This window comes from Molothrus aeneus, chromosome 3 (assembly GCF_037042795.1).
Source record: "Molothrus aeneus isolate 106 chromosome 3, BPBGC_Maene_1.0, whole genome shotgun sequence".
In the NCBI taxonomy this organism is placed as follows: domain Eukaryota; kingdom Metazoa; phylum Chordata; class Aves; order Passeriformes; family Icteridae; genus Molothrus; species Molothrus aeneus.
In genome coordinates, this window is record NC_089648.1 from 105646773 (window position 1) to 105658858 (window position 12086).

The window sequence follows — 12086 nt, forward strand, 5'->3', positions numbered from 1 at the left end:
TTTGCTGGACCTGCTCCAGAACCTCCACGTCTCTGTTTTACTGGGGAGCCCAGAACTGGACACAGCACTGCAGCTGAGGCTTCACCAGGGAACCAGAGGGCTGGGATCACTTCCTTTTGGCCTGTGGGCAATGTCCTTCCTAATGCACCCCAGGATACCATGGGTACTGCTGGCTCATGCACAGCTTGTTTTCCATCAGGACCCCCATAAGAAATATTTTCCATTGTTCACATGTATCAGGTCTCTAGACAGAATTAGCCAGAAAGTATTTGTGGATGCTGGAAGTTTAATACTTTAATCATATTTCTCAGTCACCAAACCAAATTAAAGAAAGGTAACACTTGCCTATATTTCTGTTACTTTACCAGCTTTGGTAAGAAAATGAGTTGAACTTGCAATAATTCATTTAAGCAATTACTTTTATTTGTGAAGAAAATTTTAGCTCAGTCTTTGAGAGCTATGCAGGCTTAGATTTAAAATCTAGCAATTGCCAAGACCACCTGTTTATATCTCCTCTTCTGCAGCATAATCTTATCTTCTGCGAAATATGTTACTGCATTTCTCCCCGGGCATGATCTAGATAAGATTTGCCAGCCTTGGAAGAAACCCCATTTTCAAATTCCTGTTAGCCCCAGATATTGCTATTTCTGTCATTTCCACTGCATGACAATCAGCTGAAATATCATCCACCATCTCTATCAACTTTACAGCATGGCAGATGAATGTTAATTAGTCATTACTTTTGCTGAAAGTAAGAGGGGTTGATGAAGCAAACCTTAAGCTATTAACATCTAAACACACAAAATCATTTAAATAGGTTAACACTGCAAAATGTTACAAAGAAACAAATTAACAGCAGGAGACAGATCCTTCCATGAAACCCTTAATTTTGTGTCCCATAATTTTTCTGTATACAAAGCAGCATGGAAGTTCTTAATTACACTTTTATTAGTACACCAATATAGTTCAATAGAAATCAGTACAGAGACACTCCTCCATGGGTTCCAGTACCCTGATTCAGTGAAGATTTCACTTATGTCAGAATAAAAGAAATCAGTTTCATGGCCTGTACTGAGGCTAACCAGTCTGTTTGAGAAGTATGTCATTCTACCTTTGGCTGTGCAATCGTGTCTCAGTCACTTTCAGCATCTGAACTGAGCTTCCCAAGGTACTGCATAACTCTGATGTACCAGCTGCAGCCTGTGCAAGCTACTCAGATTTTCTCTATTAGTACTCCATGCTATAAGAGAATTTTGGTTGGATCAAGACCTGGAAGTGCATAACATCTGAGTGATACACTCCAACTCCTGAAGCTATCAGTCTGTCTCATAAATGAATTTTGGAGATGCTTGAGAACAGTTTGTATAGTTGAAGAAAGATTTCAAGGGACCTAGTACTTAGTGAAAGACCGAAGCCTCACTCTTATACCTCCTCCCTCCTCCTCCTTCTGATGTTCCTTAGTCTCCATGATGCCTCACTTTTATGAGACGGGCAAGGGCACAGCATGTAAAAAGGGGAAATTTTATGCCAGGGTCCTTGTAAGTTAAAGACAAGCCTTAGCCAACCTTTCCCACTTTTCCTTTTCAAAACATATCTGTAATTTGCAATCACTTTGTTGTGCATATAATGGCACATTTAAGCTCCTTTACTGGCTTCTGGAGAAGAAGAAAAAGAAAAAGCAACCCACACAAAAGAGACTCTCACTGAAAATCAGATCCAAGTCCAAGCTATTTTAAAATATAAAATTAATTTTCTATTCATTCTTTTTTTTTCCCTCCCTCCAATTAGCAGCTAATCTCATCCGTATAGCTGCAGGCTTCAAACTGGTAAATGTTGTGATTCACTAAAAAGTAGTTGGAAGCTTTTTTTCTTATAATTGCAAGATATAATTACTTTGGAGCTTTTTTAGAAACTTCCATGATTACTAAAGCTTTTAGTAATTGTAGACATAGCATTTATATTTTTAATAAGCAGAAAACTTTTATGTTCAAATAGAAGAATTAAATCCACAAAACTCAAGCAATTTATGGCTTAGACACCCCTGGAATACATTTGAGAGATACAAAAGTAGGACTTCAGGACCATCAGGGTTTTTTTACATCAAAAATAGGCAATGATAGTTGGGTTGTTAGCATCAAACTGCTGTACATACATGCAGGAAAGGAAGATATTTCCGGAAATAAAATAAAATAAAATAAAATAAAATAAAATAAAATAAAATAAAATAAAATAAAATAAAATAAAATAAAATAAAATAAATAAAATGCTGAAAGACTCAAAAGGTTTGTTAAAACTTTGTATGATTCTTTGCCTTGAACTCAAAGAAGAGAAGTAAAATAAAATCCCCTTTTTTCCTCAGCAAGGAGCTGAGGAGCAGCAGCAGGCTAAGGGCACAAGGATACCATGCTGGAGTGCAGTCTGTGGCCTAAGGGTAGACATATACTAGGGAGAGAAAAAAACTGGGGCATGGGAGCTCAGCTTTCTCCATTAGTAGCTTATTAGAATTGCCCCTAGCACACATTTTGGCAGTGACAACAAGCCTTGAGTACAGGCCAGCAGTTAGCACAGGTCAGGACCAGTTCTTGACAGTCATCTTGCCTTCAGCATCTTGCCTGTGTTGCAAGGCAAGAACTCTTTTGTAATGGTGCAAACAGTTCTGCTGTAGCTGTCCTCAGTGGCAGCCAAGGTTTCCAGGAATACTCTTCCTACCATGACAGAGACAGTCCCAGCACTGAGCACATCAGCTGTGCAGGAACAATTACACTGCGTAACACCCACACTCTATTTCAGCATACTCTGAAGAGACTGTCAAACCAAAGCTGACCTGATCCTAAAAGTCATTGCAGTGCATCAAAGTAACATGCAAATACAAAAGATTAAAACAGAGTTCCTCCCTAAGATAGTTAATGACTCCTCTTGGACTTTCCCCTCAGCTCAGAAATGAATCCGCACACCCACATTACTTCAGGATTTGAGCTTGCTCAACAGAAGAGACAGTAAAATGCAGAGCTACAGAAGATTAGAGCACTGTGAATCCAGAGCTAGTGGTTGAGATGAATGTACAAAAGTGCTACAAAATATCATATGTTGAAATAAAAGACATTGAACATCAGTGTACAGGCTGCAATTCTAGGAGTAGCCACTCCATTTCATCACTTGCCCAAAAATTATTATGCATCTTTTCTTTCTTAAGCAAATGGAAAATTATAGAGTGGAAAACTACAAAAGAAAATAATACCATCATATGAAATTCTGCTGGCTCATAGGGCAACTTGTCTTGGCAACAAAACCTAAACTTCTAATTTATGCAGGGTTTGTGGATTTTTCAGTCATCTACTTCCTGACTGGACAAAAGAGGAAGCAGAGGACAGTTTGAAACAATTCACAGCCTGCACCTAGACTTCATAGAATCATTTAGGTTGGAAAAGACCTTTGGGATCATTAACATAGCCATGAAAAGCCCAATGCTAAACTATGTCCCCAAGTGCCACACCTACATGTCTTCTAAAGTCTTCCAGGGATAATAAAATGACCGCCTAACTGGACAGACTATGTCAATAGTCTTTAGCTGTCCTTGACAGCTCTCCATGAAGACTTTTCTTCCTAATATGCAAACTAACCTGATCCCAGCACAATTTAAGGCCTTTTAGTTTTATACTGTCACTTGTTGCCTGAGAGAAGAGGCCAGCACACACCTTGTCATAACCTTCTCCCAGAAGTTGTAGAAAGCAAAAGTTCCACCTGAGCAGCCTTTCTCCAAGCTAAACACCCCTAGCTCCCTCAGTGGCTCCTCACAGGACTTGTGCTCCAGACCCTTCACCAGCTTCACTGCCCTTCTCTGGACTTGCTCCAGAATGTCAATGTCCTTCTTTTACTGAGGGGCCCAGAACTGGACACAGGACTCAAGCTGTGGCCTCACCAGTGCCAAGTACAAGAAAACAATCACTGCTATGGTCCCGGTGGCCGCATTATGGCTGATACAGGCCAGGAAGTCATTGGCTTTCTTGGTGACCTGGGCACACTGGTGGCTCACATTCAGCCATCTGTTGAACAGTATTTTCTCTCTCTCTCTCTCTTGGTTTTTTTTTTTTTTTCCACGTGGTAACTTTCAAGCCATACCCAAGGATTGTGGGGACTGTGTCAGGGGTTGAAATGCACTACAGGAGGATCTAACTGCCAATAGCTGGCTTTCAATTTAATTAGCAACCTGAATACTTCTTGATTGGATAGATCTCATTTCGGTGCAACAAATGACAGTTTTACTATTGAATTATATGTGGTGGATTTCCCCAGTGTAATCAAACAGGTAGTATCAAACTAACGTATGTTTGTCCATACTACAGAGTTACATATCTCCTCTGTAAAAATAGGTGACACTCCAGAACTGAGAAATAAAAAGGGTAAACTTTAACTTCCGCGTGCTTTGCATAACCCAGAAAGTAAAATTACAAACTCTGAAGGGGATAGAAACAATGAGAAAAACCTAAAAAGGCCTTTTTGAAGTTAGTTTCTCCAAACAAATGGAAATATAAGGAAAAACACCTAGATAGACGATCCAGCCTGTCTAGGAAGAGCATGTTAATGGTCTACATTTCCATCAGACATTTGCAGAGAAATAAATGTAGATTAATAAAACAAGAATTTGTTACTGTGGGATTTTTTTATTCTCCATCATGACACAACAGGGAACTGAAATGTTATAAAATGCTTTACCTTCTTTCTCTCTATCTTTTTGGATAACTGTTCTTGGCAAAAGTTTCTGTGAGGTTTACGAATGTTAGAGGCTGAGTGTGTCAGAAATTGATAAAGGTTCTACGGTAATGTATACTTGCAAGAAAGGCTGTCTGTGAATATATTTTAAAGCAAATCTTATCAGCAAAATGTCAGTGGTGTCCTGGTGTTATTCTGTACAGCCACAGCATATTCACTGCAGCACCAGAAAGATTCTCACCAGGGATTCAAACTTTAGCCAGAGACAGGGAAAATAAATATGAACACTCCACAGATTCAGATAAAAAAGTTACTTCCCTGGACATGGTAGATTTAAATAAAATTTGGAACTGGAGTTTTCATTTAGACACTGACAGACAAGGCACAAATAAATAAGAAAATAAAGACAGAAATAATATTTTAAAAATCTTCAGGATGCTGCAGTGAACATAAGTTGAAACTGCACAGGTTTTCTTACAAAATAAATGCAATACCTTCTTGCCTCTGCCTTATTTTATATGCATCATCTTTTCTTGCAAAAAATTCTCTGTACAACAGAAGCATGTATTTCAGCAGAGGGCAGTTGACATTCTGCTAGTAATAAGAAGAGAATAGAAGATTGTTATCTAATTTTTAAATCATTCTGGAATATTTCTGTGAGAGAGGGCTACATTGGAATGCAGCTAAGATTAACAACTATGCTGTAGGAGGAAAAATGTGAGGACCATCATTATTTTTAGCTAATATATAACACATCAATCAATCACTAGTCAGTTGCTAGGGGCGATCTTATCTCTAGACTTGTCACTTATCCACTACATTTTATTCTAAAACTTTTTTAAGTTTAAGAGAAGGAATTATTAAGAAATAAATATATTTTGCATCCTCTGCTATGACTCCCTGAATGCTCTAAGCAAGTAAAAGACTGCTGTTGATGTTTTTCATGAGAAACTTTTACAGCAGGTCTTAATATGACAAAGCAACAGAAAAACTTTTACGTCAAGATCACTTGTTTAAGAGCAGTACATTTGAAGTTACCCAAAATAAACCCCAGCAGTTATTTCTGAGAAAAAAAATTGCATTTTTACACATCTGCATCAATGGCAAATGACATTACAAGTCTATTTTCTGATTAACTGGAGTTATCTGGACTTATGAGTCTCACTCAAACAAGAGGAGATGCTGAAGTTCAGAGAATGGATGGGGGTAAAAATAAAAAAAGACAGACATTGGAATGAAATAAAATGAACATCCACAGATGTCTCAGACACAGTCATGTATTGGATAGTAACTTCTCAAAATGCCTAAACAAAGACTATATTGTGCCTGAACTCTCCACTGTGTATCTGTCTTCTCAAAATCTGTCCTCTTCCAATGTCCACAAAACCATCATTCCTCCCCCAATTTCTATTGAAAATCTCTGCTGAACCTGTTCTCTCACGGTTCACAGAACACAAAAAATTTACTTAAATTGTTACTTCCCATAGCTTATTTCTTAGAATATCGTCTCTAGGAGATCAATTTTGGGACATCCCCAAGAAAGGATGAGGAAGGTTAGGATTGGACCTGGTCCATCATAACAGACTGTGCTAATTACAAAGCTGTGGTAGGTAACTGCATTTTATTGTTTTTGTGGGTAACTATGGCACAGTGAGCAAGAAGTACAGAAGCCACACAGGCCAAAGGAGAGCAGATGTTAGCAGTTCGTCTTGTCCGATGGGAAAGATGCTGTCTTGAGTGGCTGCTCTCAGAATTATTCCTGGTTTGTTTTTGTTCCTTCATCCAACAAGTAGCAAATAAAAACTCCATCAGCATCCCAGGAAGCAGAATACCACTTACTGGGCAAGCACTTCTGTCAGGCAAATGTGCAAAAAACAGAACTCTGGCTTCCAGCTCTGGGGAGGGCAGTCCCTGCAGGAGACAGCATTTCCGATATGCTCTGCTCTTCCACATTTCCTTACTGATTGGTTTGGGCATCCCAGCACTTAGTATACTGGCAGCTATCAATCTCACCTTGCTCCAAACTGAAATTTGTCTTGCAAATTCTGGTTTTGGAGACAGGCTCTGAGGTTGGGGCTTTTGTATGCCACATGTCACAACACTCAATTTCTTTCATTTGAGCAAGATTTAAACTGAACTCTTCTTATTCCACGGTATTTTCCCTCAAACTCCCATGCACAACTTTAGACAGAAAAATTCATTTTATAATATGCTTTAAAGGCTTTTTTTTTTTCATCATTTGAGGTCATCCTAGAGAAACTGCAATTCAGTGAGAAATACACAGCCATACACATGTATGCGTAAAGTCCCCATCTTGACTGAGTTATTTAAAATATTAATACAATAAAAACACAGAACATTAAGAATGAAGCCAGCATCATTTGGGGCTATCTTTGCATATTTTATAGCTAGATACATACTTCTCTCAGGCAAAACCGTCTAAAATTCATTAAAATCCTCATTTACTCCCAGGAACAGTTTCACTCTTAGGACATCATATAAACAAAGAAAAACACCCACACCAGATTATTTAACACACCATAGAAGAGGAATATCTCCCAGCATGAAATGTTTCTCATCTGAGTTACCATATGCCTCCTACTCTTTATTCCATTTCTCCATCTCCTCTAGCATAAACATTTCCATCCATTAACAACCTTTCAAATTCTTTACACTTTAAATATTGTATAGCAACACATGTAAACAGAAATATATGTTACTTTTATTGCACTCTTCGTACAAATTGATAGCACCTGACACCAAAATCTCAGCTCAGTGTAGGAAATACATACCTGCTCAGCTGCAAAACTTAATATGAGATAAATCCTGTCAAATGCTATATAAACCTCTACATTAAGGTAGCAATATTATGCTAGAGCATTTCCTGTGATTTCTTTTCCTAATTTCCTTCAAAGCCTCTCTGATATTTAAAGAGGAAAAAAAAATTGTGTGTAGAAAGAAACTGTATTAACTACCTTCTCTCTTAAATGCAAAATAAGATCAGCCACAGAACGTTCCTAGGCTTGACAGGCTGGAGCATAGCCAATAAAATGAAGTCCCATTAAAGTCAATGTGCCTGAATGCTTCTCACAACCTAAGTAATGGAGAGAAAATAGGCAAACTGCTGCTTCAGAAGCCTGTTAAGGAGGCACTAAAAACTGTATCTGTGTCAAGAGTACAGAGTGCATGGTGTAAGTGGTTTTTTTGAAAGGACAGTTTTCACAAGATTTATTTTTCTAATAAATATTCTTTTATTCCTTTTCTCAAGGATTAAAACCAACCCACCACAAAACCTAAACTTTTACTTCTGACTTGTTAAAGCCCCATCACAGTGCAACTGATCCAGAAATTGTCTTTTGTGTCAGTCCAGCATCAAGCAGCATTACCTCTGCCACTGACAATGAAGTCAGTGTAAGGCACGGGGTGGACCTTAGAGAATAAACTCTCCATCACTGATTTCTGAAGATGGGGCAATCTGGTTCACAGCAATGAACCATCATGCAGAAATCTGTCAACACAGGGAGAGGGAGCCTTAAAGTTCACACCTCTCATCAGAAAGTGAAGCTTAATATTGTGACAATCAGGCAGTTTAATAAGAAAGCAAAATTCAATATATTTTGAGAAAGCAAAATTTTTTACCTTTTTCAAGTGAATGATTGTTCTGACATTTTTGATTCAGTGTTCTTGTGTGAAATCTTTCATTGTGTTTATTTAATCACAATAACTTATTATCTTATAATTATTATCTTCTAAGATATAGAATAGCAGAAGGATCACTATAACTAAAAATTTGTTTTAGTAATAGATATATATGTAATATTTAAAACAATGCAATCTTGCATTGTTTTAAATATTACATATATAATATCTATTACTGTATCTGTAAATATATATAATAATGTATTATGTTGTTTAATAAGCTGTTAATATTAAACATGTTATTAAACATGTTATTAAACATTAATGTTAATATTTATTTATTTATTTATTTACTGTCTCTAAGATGAGCTTAAAACCCCTATTTTTTTATATTTGTTGACTATTTAATTACATTTATTCCTTTTAAAATTTGAAAACTTTTGAAAAGTTTCGGAATTAAGTATGTCCCACTCTGATTTAAACAACTGCCATGTTTCTACATCTGTATTGCTCTCATTCACTCTGGTGCTACTGAAGGTTAAGAATTAATAAAATCACCCCTAATGGAAATCCAGTATTAAACCAGAATAAATGCCCCAGATTGCAAGCATAAAAATATAGAGTGCTCTTAACTCACTGTCACAATTTTTCTTCCATGACAAAGAAAGAATAATCTCATTTTTTGATATGATTTTAAGCAGAATTTAAAAAAACAACAATGATTAAATAAATCTTTCTAATTGGATGTAATTTTGTATTTAAATTAAAATGCCAACTTTAAATTATCTTTTTCAAGTTAGTGTCATATTACAGAACTTAGCGTCTTATTAAAGGGAAACCTTCCCCTTAAAATAGAATGGCTTGCAAACCTTATCTTAAACTATAAATTAATATAGTACTTTGGGTTGCCAAAAATGTTAGCCATTCTTTAAGTCTTAACTTATCATTCAATTACATAATAATGAATGCCCTGTAGAATTATAGTTTATCATTTCATGTTTACAATTTATTTTCTTGCAGTTTTAATGTTGGCATATTATTGTAATTACTGTTATAAAAGTAGCAAGGGAACATTAGTAGTACTACATGGCCATCTTGATGTAAAAAATTATGTAAATAAGTATATCCCTTTCTTAAATTTTAAAATCAAGCAGTATTTCAGTTGGGTTTTAATCATGCAGTTCAGTTAATTATGTCCTTTATAGTGCTAATATTAGTCTGTAAAATTTTACTCCAGTTATGCTGGCTCCAATTTTACTCTGTAGTTCAATCATGCTTGGGTTTGGTGGTTTTTTTGTTTTTTGTTTTTTTTTAATTCTTCCATTGATTAAACAGCTACTATTTACAGGAATGAAATAAAAGTATTTGCATAGCTGCAAAGAATGTGCACTGTGGTTCTCTGTCTCTGGGCAAACCCCAATATTTTTAGTAATTTAAGCAATTCCATCTAAATTTAAACCTGTCCATATAAAATTCATGATCAAAGTTAACTACATTTTTCAGGTTACACCTCCTAAACTCTTCTTTTCCATGGAAAACCACAAAAGGGGTAGCCTCATAATTGTTTGTTTCAATGAGGGCAAATTTTTGTTAAAGACTCTGATTAAGCTAGACTAGCAGTATTATATATGATTATTCTATTCCATGGTTTAATTTCAGGTCCAGTTCAAGATTCCCTATACTTCGGAAGACAATTAATTTGAATATTCTAAAAATACATGTCTAGTAATAATCCATGGGATTGGAGACTAATTCTGTACAATGTCATGAAAATCTGTATTTTTTTTCTCCCAAAATTTTAGGCAAAACTTCAGACTTAGACTTCTTCCTGAAAATATCAATTTGGTGCATTCTGTTTTACTTAGAAAGTGGAAAATTCCAAAGAGAGCCATTATTCAGTATAGTGTATGTTATATACTTATAAAAATCTCTAAATTATTATTTAGCCTTTAAATACATATCAGCAAATATATTGATTTTTCAGACACCATAAAAATATGTTCATATTGGTATTGAAAATGCTACAATAGATTATTTTAACAGTTCAGTGGAAACAATCTTTTGAATTGAGAGCATCTGACAAATTTATCAGATTGCATAAAATTTCTGGTTTTGATTATTTTTATGAACAATTGATGATAAGACTGAAGTTTTGAATGTTCTAAGCAAAAATATTCTTAACACTAAAACTTCTCTAGGCAAGGGTTCCATTAGAACAGCAGAGAATCATTATGCTTTCCTAGTTAACCTTATGCATGGTGAAATCTCATGTTCTCTGCCACTGCACCTTACAGTGTTCAATGTTTCTTCTCCAGATAGTAAAGTTGTGTCTATAAAGTCAAGATAAAGTTCAAGTTCGAGATATGCAAATATGTGTGCTGTTATATATAAGGGTGCTATTTGCCTGTTCTTAGGTTGCACTCTATTGCCTCTGCAATAAACAGCTGGTGACCAACCAGTGGAGTTATCATTTGAGTATCTTGAATTCCATGAACTATTCTGCACCTAATTTAAGCACCTGACAAGTAGAACATAAATCTTAATTTATGAATATGCCTAAAATACATACATCTGGTGCCATCTGAGATATCCTTGGATATGCAACGTCATCACAAACCTGGCAGATATGGCACAGGTCTGATATGAGATCCACACCCTCCTTAAAAGGACTTAGAGGCTTTTATGTGGGATACATGAGGTTACCTTAAAGGTTGCAAGAGGTTGTGTTTAACTAACTGTAGCATACTTCTACAAAATAGATAAAACCTCATGTCTCATTTCCAATGTGAATCCAGTGAGAGTTTCTGACTGTAAGCACCTCAAATCTATGGCTAGATTTTAAGTAATTAGTTTGCTACATAGCTGGGCTATAAGACAATGTGGTTGGTTTAAAATAAAATATGTCCTTTCTCTGTTTACGTGCACATGTCTCAGTGTAAGTTCATATTTGTTTTCATCATTTTGAATGACTGAGACTTCAACCATTTTATCTAAAATCTTCAACCTATTAGCAATCCTAGAAATGCTGAAGTAAGTCTTCTTTGCTCCTCTGCACAAAGTCCATGCAAAAATTTTAAATGTTTACCAGTTACTTTTGCTGTGGAGAAAGAGTAAAATCTGTCCTGTTCACCATGTACCAAACATTCTTGTAAGAATGTTTCCATTCTTTGTAGATGAGGACATAGAAATAAAAGCATACCCTTGGACAAAATTAGCCTTCTAAAGCAGGGCTAATAAACATATAGAACACCTGTGGAGAAGTGCACTCCTTTCAAAAGATTCAAAGTAGTATTATATTATATTCAATATCTCTTTTCTTATATTCAATTGTATTATATTTCTTGTATTGTATTAAATATTTCTTGTATTTTCCTTTAGAAATGAAAGAAGTTAATGGCTGTTTTTTCCTAGACACAAGTTTCTCTCAGGATTTGACAGGATAGACCAAATACTGTATTTTAAGTAAGCATATTTTAAAGATGACTCTTGTGGGATATTTATTTTTCAACTTAAAACATTCCAAATATCAGTGAAGAAAACAGAAAAATTAATGGCTGTTCCATTCCGAAGCTTCTCTCTTTGAAGTTATAAGAAAATATTGATAAAATTCCACATAGTAATAAACTATTTCTTTTGTTGCCCATTCTATCACAACTATGCTCTGCTCAGTGGATAATGGCATCCATTTCAGGCAACAGATAGAGATTTAGGAGTGATCTGAAAGTCCAGCAGTCCAG